The sequence below is a fragment of the Agelaius phoeniceus genome, chromosome 1 (assembly GCF_051311805.1).
Source record: "Agelaius phoeniceus isolate bAgePho1 chromosome 1, bAgePho1.hap1, whole genome shotgun sequence".
Classification (NCBI taxonomy): domain Eukaryota; kingdom Metazoa; phylum Chordata; class Aves; order Passeriformes; family Icteridae; genus Agelaius; species Agelaius phoeniceus.
The window spans coordinates 42,539,587-42,548,635 of NC_135265.1; positions in this window are offsets into that span (position 1 = coordinate 42,539,587).

Here is a 9,049-nt window from a genome sequence, read left to right on the forward strand (position 1 = left end):
GAAAGGGAGGCCTACATCCTGTTCTTTCTGCCTGCAGAGATTTACACCCCAGTGGCAGGAGAGAGCCCTCACCACAAAGCTCTAGGGTGCTCTCAAGCAACCCACCTGTTTGGGCTGTTTCAAGTTTCACACTGGGGCAAGTGCAAGTGCCATGCCCTTGGCTTACCTTTCACTCCTCTGCACACACAGGGGCTGCACACTTGGGAGGCCATCCTGTTGGGAACAGGTGGCTCTTGGTTCCAGTCCCTGGTCCCAGGGCTTTTCTAACCCTGCTAAAACCCTGCTAACCCTAGAAGGTCAGAAAGCGGCACCAGTGCTTGTTATCTCCCTCTCCTGGAGAGGAACAATTACTTTTTTCCAGCACAACAGCAGCTGGAAAACAGGAAAAGAATGATGTCCTTTCCAGAGGTCACTGATTACCCACAGCAGGCTACTCAAGAGTTTATTTCTGTTCTGCCTGTCCCTGGGCCCAGTCCATCAGCCTCAGCTGGTCCCCTGGGTCAGCACACTGGTTTCTCACAGCCAATGTAGCAAGTACACATCAGTGTTTGTTACTGGGGACTGATCAGCATCCGCAGCGGGTTCCCACCACCCCAGAGCTTGCACAAAATAAATAAAAAAAAGACCATATTTCTAATTAACTGATGATTCATCCTATTCTTATCTCATATCTGCACTGTTCTACTTGCCAATTTATTAAGGATCAAACAAGCCCTCATCATGTGCCTGAACCAGTCCCTCTGCCCTGGGGCAGCTGGCAAAAAAAAAAAAAAATCTGTCTGCTTTTTGCCCTTTACCAAACCTCTGCCTGAGCTGTACTAATAGTGAAAGTGAAGCTGTCTGGCATGCCCAGAAGCAGCACTTCACAGTGGGGAAGATTGGAAGTTAGAGGGGAAAAAAAGAAAAAAACAAGGGAAGAAGAAGAAAACAATAATTAGAAGAGTTGCAGCATCACAGGAGTTACCTGCCTCAGGGATGAGGTGGCTACCAGCTTTCAGTTTTTCAGGTGAGCTTTCAGTTTTACAGGAAGGCAGAATTTAGGTACCAAAATCCTTGGCATTGTTCTGGCTTAGTGCTGTGAAAGCTTGGCTTTAAGATTCCAGCACTGAATAGTCAAAGGTCTGATTTGACTGTGGCTGCTTGAACTGTGCTGCAGGGGACAGCAGTATGATAGGGAGGGCTCCTGAAAGGAGGCTGTGAGGGACCTTGGCTTTTTGTGTGGTGATGGTGAGGAATGAGGGCAGAGCTCAAAGAGAAAGTGCAGATGAAGGAGCTAAAATCCAGGGGTCACTGCAGAGTAGCAGCACTACCAACCTTTCCTGAGGGAACAGCTCAGAACAGTGCTGTTCCTTGGATTAACATTTTTGTATTGCTTCCTGAGCATAACTCCACCTCCAGCAGCACCTGGTTTTTCCATATTGCTGAACCACAGTCTTACAGAAAGGCACAACAGTGTTTTCAAAAGCAGGTTTGTCACTAGGTAAACACTGGCTCTCAGATGAGAAATGTATTTGGGTGAAGTATGTCCTTCAGAGCACTAGCCAGCCATAAAGGCCTAAACTTTTGAAGCAGAAAAAAAGGATTAGGGCATAGATAAATTTGCTTCAATTAAAATTAATTTTTTATAATCCTGGCTTGGACTGATTTGAATTCAGAGAGCCCAAGATTGTGTAAATTTCATTTATTGCTCTTTAGATGTTTGCAGACCTAGAATAACAGCAAGACACCAAGCAACCACTTGAAAGGAATAAACTGCCACCTCTAAAGCCCAAGCCAAAGAACAGCAGTCCTGCCCTCCTCACGGTGACAAGTCCTGCCTGCAGTGTGATGTAACCCAGGAATGCCCAGGTGTCCTGGTGCCAACACTTGGTGCTACAAAGCCCCCGGTTACTCTGCCTGGCCCTGCAGTGATTTCAGCCCTGCCTGGTGCACAGAGGCACTGTCACATCTGTCACTTCAGAGCCCTTCTCCCAGGGGACTCCAGACAGCTGGGGCCATGCAAAGGCGGGCAGGCGAGTGTGCAGCAAGCCAAGCACCTGGGAAGGAGGGAATAGCACAGAAGAAAAGGAGCAGGCTGAGTGCTCTGTGCTTGCATGTGTAGACAAACAGTCCTGTGGGGGGTGAAGGAAGCACCTGTGTGTTTCTGTGGGTGCTGAAGGGGTTCCCAGAAAGACCAGGAGAGCACACGAGCTGTTGAGGCAGAGCTGGTGTGCGTGTGAACGCCGTGGCAGCTATGCAGGGTGATGGGGCATTCCTCCCCACAGAGGGGAATATCCCCAGGCCACTAATGGAGAGTCATTGCTAAATTGTGTCTGAGCCACTTGTTCTTTTCTTACATGTTTGCACTTGTGTAGGAAGAGCAACACAGACAGGCAGCCCTCTTAGCACAGGAGGAATGGTAACAAGAAGGAACTGGAATGAGGGGAGGAAGACTCCCTAGGTGTAGACTGGAGGCATATAACCCTTGGGCATACGAGGTCAGCCTAGAAAATTAGAGACAGCACTCCTTCTGCACTATTTTTACTGCTCAAAGAGAGTAAATATCATTGTCCCAGGAAAAAGCACAGTGTATCTTGGAGACCATTTGCATGGGACTAGCTTTAATACTCAGCGACTCTCCCCTGCACATCTGATGAAGGAAGAGAAGAATCTCTTCTCAAGAGTGAATCATAGCAGCGAGTCAGAGTGCAGGAGTTACCCTTCCCCTCTGATTCACCCTCTAGATGTGCCTCTTCCTCCATCAGCTACCAGGGCAGCGTGGCCTCTCAGCTGGAACATCTCAGGGTGGAGCTGAGACACTGCTTTTACCTTCCCATGTGCAGCTGGGGCAACACTCACCTTTTACTTCCAGCACTTGTATCTCAGCACATAACAGAGCTGGTGCTGTAGCTGGGTGGATGGAAAGGGACCAGGCTAGGGGTTTGATACCACCTTAAAGCCTGTAGCCAGCCAGAAGCACCCATTTGCAGCTTCCTTCTATTACATCTGCAAGCCAGCTGTGATGGTAGGGTATGACTCCCCTCCTCCCCCTGCCAGCACACACACTAACAAATTACACTATTTGTAATTACACTAACAAAACTTTCCTTTATTATGATTATTGGGGGTTATATGAGGTGGACTGGTGCTGGGGGCTTTGTACCACTACTAGTATGAATTACAGCTCTGCTGGTGTAACAGCTCCTTTTCCATCAGAAGTGCTTTGTCTGTCTAGCATAGTCTACTGTTATTGCTACATCTGTAAATCACTCTTAACATAAAGCTTAATGATCTGCATCCCCCTTTTCCATGAACCCCTGCCAAACAAGAGCACAATGCTGCAGCTGTAGCTATTAAGCTATGGTGGCAGCAAAGCACTCCATTAATACCTCATGCTCAGCAGTTTGTGATGCATGAGAGCTGAATAATTATGCCCTTGTTACCCTCAAATGAGATGCACAATTGCCAGAAACAAGCGTTTACAATTAAAAAAAACCCCAAAACTGTATCAAGTCAAGGACAACATTGGTTCATTCATAAAACAAGCCTTTCTGAGCAAAAGGACGATGAGGCAGAAAACAGGCTTTCATTAATGAGCCAGTTGTTTCTAGAGCTGTATTGTACCTCTCAGAAAGGCCTCCACAGCCTCTTTATCCCAGCTGTTTTGAGAAACTCAGCAGGCAGAGATTTAGCCAAGGCTCTTGTTGCTATGAGTTGCACTGATAGGGAGGTTTAGTTTAGGTTTGAGGTGCAGGAATGGGAAGCCAGGCTTTAGCAATATGAGTATCAAATCCCAGTGCTCTGAAAGCATTTGAAACTGAGCAGGCAGGCAAAGGAGACTGAAAATGGGTGTTAATGAAAATAGGAGTGATGAATCTGTCCTCTTTGCTGAGGATAAGGATGCCTTGCTGCTCACATCAGGATAGCAGCTCCACACCTTTGGTTAGTGGAGTGCAGAGATCACAGAACAATTAAGTAACTGCCCTTTCCTCCCCTAGACCTCAACATGAGCAGGGATTTCAGAATCTTGTCTGCACTGATATTTCTGGGAGAGGAACAGCTGGTGCAAAGGAAGTAGCTAAAAGGAGGGCTGTAGTGCAGACAGGCTTGCATTATTTTGAGCAACATTGCACCATTCTCTAAGCAAGGGTAGAGCATATGGTCACAGAAAAGTTGTCATCCTTTTTGTCTTCCCATGTTATGCTTCCTGTAAGTCCAAGTGAGGACTAAAAAGAGAGCTCTGACATTCAGCCCCAGCTTAGCACTGCAGAATAGTGCCTGCCTGTGTGCAGCACATCAGGCAGTGCATACCTGACTGGGGATTTGCTGTCCCCATCTGGCTGTGCATGCATCATGCTGCAGAAGAATGTGTTTGTGCTGTCACCTCCTCATGAAGCCTGACTCTCACCTCAGGACTTGCTAACTTCAAAACAGCCAAGTCTTGTTTATTTTCCCACCAATAATTCAGCCAAGAGATAATAGGTCATAAGAAACAAACTGAGTAAGTGATCAGGGCACGTGGGCTGGCCAAAGCAAGTTTCACTGGGATGCCTGGAGAGGACTGGAACTGCAAGAAGTCCCGTCTGGCATGCTTTACAGCTATGCTTGCCAACATTTCTGTTTGTGGGCCCTGATTTTTTTTCCAGTATGCATAATTTGCATTTTTGGATAATAAGCTTCCCTCATTTAACTTAAGAGTCCAGGAAATGCACAGGTACACCCCACTCCATTCCTCTCCCACCTGTGATCCACAGACCTTTCATTGAAAACCACAGCATAGTACAAACCTCAAAGTTCACCAAGACTGCAGTGCAGTGTTTTTAAGTGCTGGTGCTGTCATGCAGCTGAAGCTCGACTTGCATTTTTAAAAACATTTATTGGCAGGTTACAAAACACAAGTAATGCATGTAAAACCCTTTCAAACCGCTCAGGCACAGTATCTCCCTGGGACAATACTGATGAGATTATATTGCCAAAAATACTTCAAGCTACATATTGAGAAATAAGAAAATTAATGGAAAGAGTATCCCTAAAACGCAGAGTTCAATTTATGGAAGGACTTGGGGGCTTCAATCCCACTGGAAATACAGGTGGGAGGAAGACGGAGTCCTTCAGACCAAGTAATTTCAATCCCAGGATCATTTTTGCCCTCTTGTGGACAACCTTCCCTCCTGCAGCTTCTCGGCACGTTCCTGTGCAGACGGCGGGAACAAGGCAAAACACATTTCTGCCCTTCCCTGTGCTTCCTTCCGCGGGCTAAGAATAGCCATTCCCAATCCAAGGGGCAGCCACGCCCAAAGCCCAGCCAAGTAGCGACCCTCGCTTGGCTCCTGCATGACCGCAGCTGTGTGAGAGAGCAGGTGGCTGGTCCTGCTCCTCCCTGGAAGGAGAAAACCCCAAAGCAAGGAAACACATCTGTGCCTGGGCCGAGGGATGCACAGACAGTGACCAGGTGGTGCCTGTGCACTCACAAAGGAAAGCTGCGTGCTACCAGGCCATATTCTGCCCTGCTGCACTACATTCTGTCATTTACAGTGAGCCAGCCTGGATTAGGCTCCTGAGAAGGGGGTTGTTATGATTCTAGCAATAACACGATTTAAACTGTGTGGTCAAGCTTCAAATTATTAAATCTAGTATTTCTGAGTTATGTTCTCATGGTGTAAAATCCACCACTGGCATACCTTTCTAATACAACATTTTGCCTTGACTGTTTTCTTGCATCTAGGTAATTAAAAGTATTTGAGACCTTTTTCCCTTTTGAGTCCTTACAATTACACTAATCTCTGGCAACTTCATCAAAGAGACAATTTCATCTTTAAAATGATTTCATCTTTTCGTGTTACAAAATAAAGAAAAGCATACTGTGGCACTCCAGTTTCTGTGCCAACGATGAAGGAAGCATCATTCTCCTCCTGCATACAAGATGACCACCAGGTAATAAGTAATCTGCAGGACTATGAAACTAAAAAGTGCTCCCCTGCCAAAAAGCAAAACATGCAGGTTTGCTTCCTTTTCCTCACCCTTTACCACTGACAATCAGCCAAACAATTTTTTAAAGATCAGGTGGCTCTCCCTCAGCCAAAGAAGTCAATGACCTGCGTTTTTCACACCAGAATTATTTGCTCTCAACACCTTTTGTTAGGTTGTGCTCCTTCCTTTAGCAAGTCTGCCCCTTTATTTTTTCAGTTCCATGGAATCAAGACAATAGGAAGCAGCACCTGACTGTGCTTCTCACAGGAACTTACAGACCACACGTAAAAGCTACTGCAAACTACTTAGGCTGGACCCTGTGGTCAGGGGCAATACTGACCTTATCAGAACTTTTTTTCCTGGGAACTTCAAGTGAGAATATCCAGCTAGTTGGACCCTCTTCCCCAGGAACAGGCAAACACAATGCAAGCTCTTTCCTCCAAACCAGGAACAAAAGAATGATGTTATTTCCTATGGCTGGTTTTGGGAAAAGTACACAGCAACACCAAATCATAGCAGCAAAAACAAGACACACTTATTTACTAAACCTTTATTTTAAAAAATGATTACAAAATATTTTATAAAGTTCCTTAGATCAAGAAAACATAATGTGTTGAAAAAGACCACAGATTTAGAATGATAAAAAAATATTTAGGCATTTAAAAATTATTTAGATGGAAATTCAAGGGAACACTGGAAACTACAAAATTCTTGCTTTATATATATAAAATTAATGTATTATCATCTCGCTTTAATAATAATGAAAAAATCACTTAAATTCTTAATGGTATTAAAAGTGACATATAGCTCTGTCCAGCATAAAATTTAATATCAAGAGAGCTGCTTATGTTTACAGCAATAGACTAAAACAAAAATGAATTTTCATCTTGAAGGCACTATCAGCATCTTTATTTGCTAGAATTTTATAGAACCTTTGAAAATTTTCACTAAGAATTTCCCTTCTGTGTTGAAAGCTTGGTACTTTATTGCACAAATTTGAACAAGGATCACCACGACAGCCATTATGCCAAACCATTTAGTGCAGAGCTCTGAGAATTGTGTGAGATCATTCACTGCTCTTTCAGGTTGGAGACCACAACGTTTCCCTGCTCTTTTCAAGCACAGGGTACAGGCAGTAAGGCACAATTCCTTCCCATACTCAGAAGTGGCAGCACTGTGATTTTAACGTGGGCTAAACATCAAACACAAAAATTAACATTCAAAATCTATGCAATGCCCAGTACAGATCTTGAGAGCAGAATTTCACAGTCCAGCGACTGTATCCTGAAAAATCCTCTCCACTGATTCTCAAGGCACTGCAAAAAAGCTTTGAAAGTGGTTACAGAGCCTTAAGCTTGACAGGTTCAGCTGGAAAACACCAAAGCTGAGTGTCCAAGCAGGCTCCAACACCACTGCCAAGCACTGTGGTGAAGAATGGAGAAGACAATCCCCAGATAGATGTACTGGGCCAGCTGCTTCTTTCCAACAGGCTTTACTACCAGTTATGATGTGCAGAGATGTTCACTTTGCTAACAGAAGAAATTTGAGGCAGTTGAATCTAACAGCACTTCTGCCAGAGCTCCCATCACTCTCCTGAACAATCCTTAATGTGCTTAAGCCAAAATCAGCCACCTTAATGGAAGCAATTTAAATAGGTGGTTTAAATAAGATTGGCTGATTTCATCAGAAGCAGGCTGGGAAACAAGCAAAGGGCTTTGCTGACAGAGCACGAGGAGTAAGAGGCATCCAGCATACACACAGAGCTCCTGCAGAACCAGACATTTAATCCAGCTCCAACAGCATTCTCTAGGATCAGTCTAATTAAGAGACAGACATTTAAAGCCAGCACCTGACACCAGAGGCATCAAAGGGGCATGTTAAGACTGCAGACAAGTCTGCTCAGTCACTGCAGCAAGGAAGCCTCTCCCCCACCTAGACTGGGAGGGCAGAGGACCTAGGAGTGATAAGGAAAACTAGGATACAGGAAGCTGATAAAGCAGTCAAAAAAATAACCTCACAGAAGCAGAAAACAGCACACACACGCGCAAATCTGCTTCTCATCTATTTTAAAACAGAGCAAAAACATCTTACAAGGTGCAAGGATTAACAGCACTATCATGCATGTTAGCCAACAACTGCTTTGGAAGCAACATTTTAGGCAACTGCCTTAAACCTATAACCATTCTGTGACTTGCTCCTAGGATTTAACTACTATGTGACAGACTATGGCCAGGTAAACTGCCAAGGTCAGGAGATGACTTTACAGATCCCTTTCTGCATCTCCAAGAATGGACATCAGTAACACATCACTTAGGTGGGGAAAAGCCTATAGAAAAAAAAAACCAGCCAAAACCTAGACTTCCATTAACTTATCTTTGGGCTGAGAAAAATAACAGGAGAAATTACCTCAAGATAAAAGTCCTTTCACAGTGCTGCATTGCTTAATAAATACTTAGCAGCACAGTGTTGCTCTTACACTATATTTACAGCTACCAATTACAGATAAAGATTTAAAGACTATAAATATTTTGGTGTGGAAAAAAAATTCAGCAGGACTCTAGGCAATAAAAAGAAACCAAAACAAGACTGTTGGAATATTAGTTATATGGGCATGGTCCCCAGAGTAAGACATTGCAGATCATAGAGGAGATATTTTTCATTATGGGTATTTTGTATCACCGGTAACACTGCTTGTAAACCAAACATCTCTAATCTACCCAGTTATCAGAGACAGCTACAGCAAGCACTGACTGAAATCAGACTTTAGTGCAAACAGACACTAATAAATACATGGAAAAAAAAAAAAAGCCAGTCCAAAGAGCATTTCTCCTTTACAACACAGAAAATTCTATGAAGTATCTCTTCTATGTATAGTTCTAAAACCAAGCTGTGGCTTTAATTTGGTGCTTCACAGCACCCAGCAAAATTTGGCATCCTCCAAGCAAAGTGTAGTCTCAGGCCATAGAGAGACAGAACATCACAAAATCACACTCATCAGAAAGTGGCAGCAATGGGAAAAAAACCAATTTTGACTTGCTACTACAGTCCTTTGTCTTAAAACAGCTTCCTCTTCCTTTCCTAAATACAGCTCAGGCAGTTT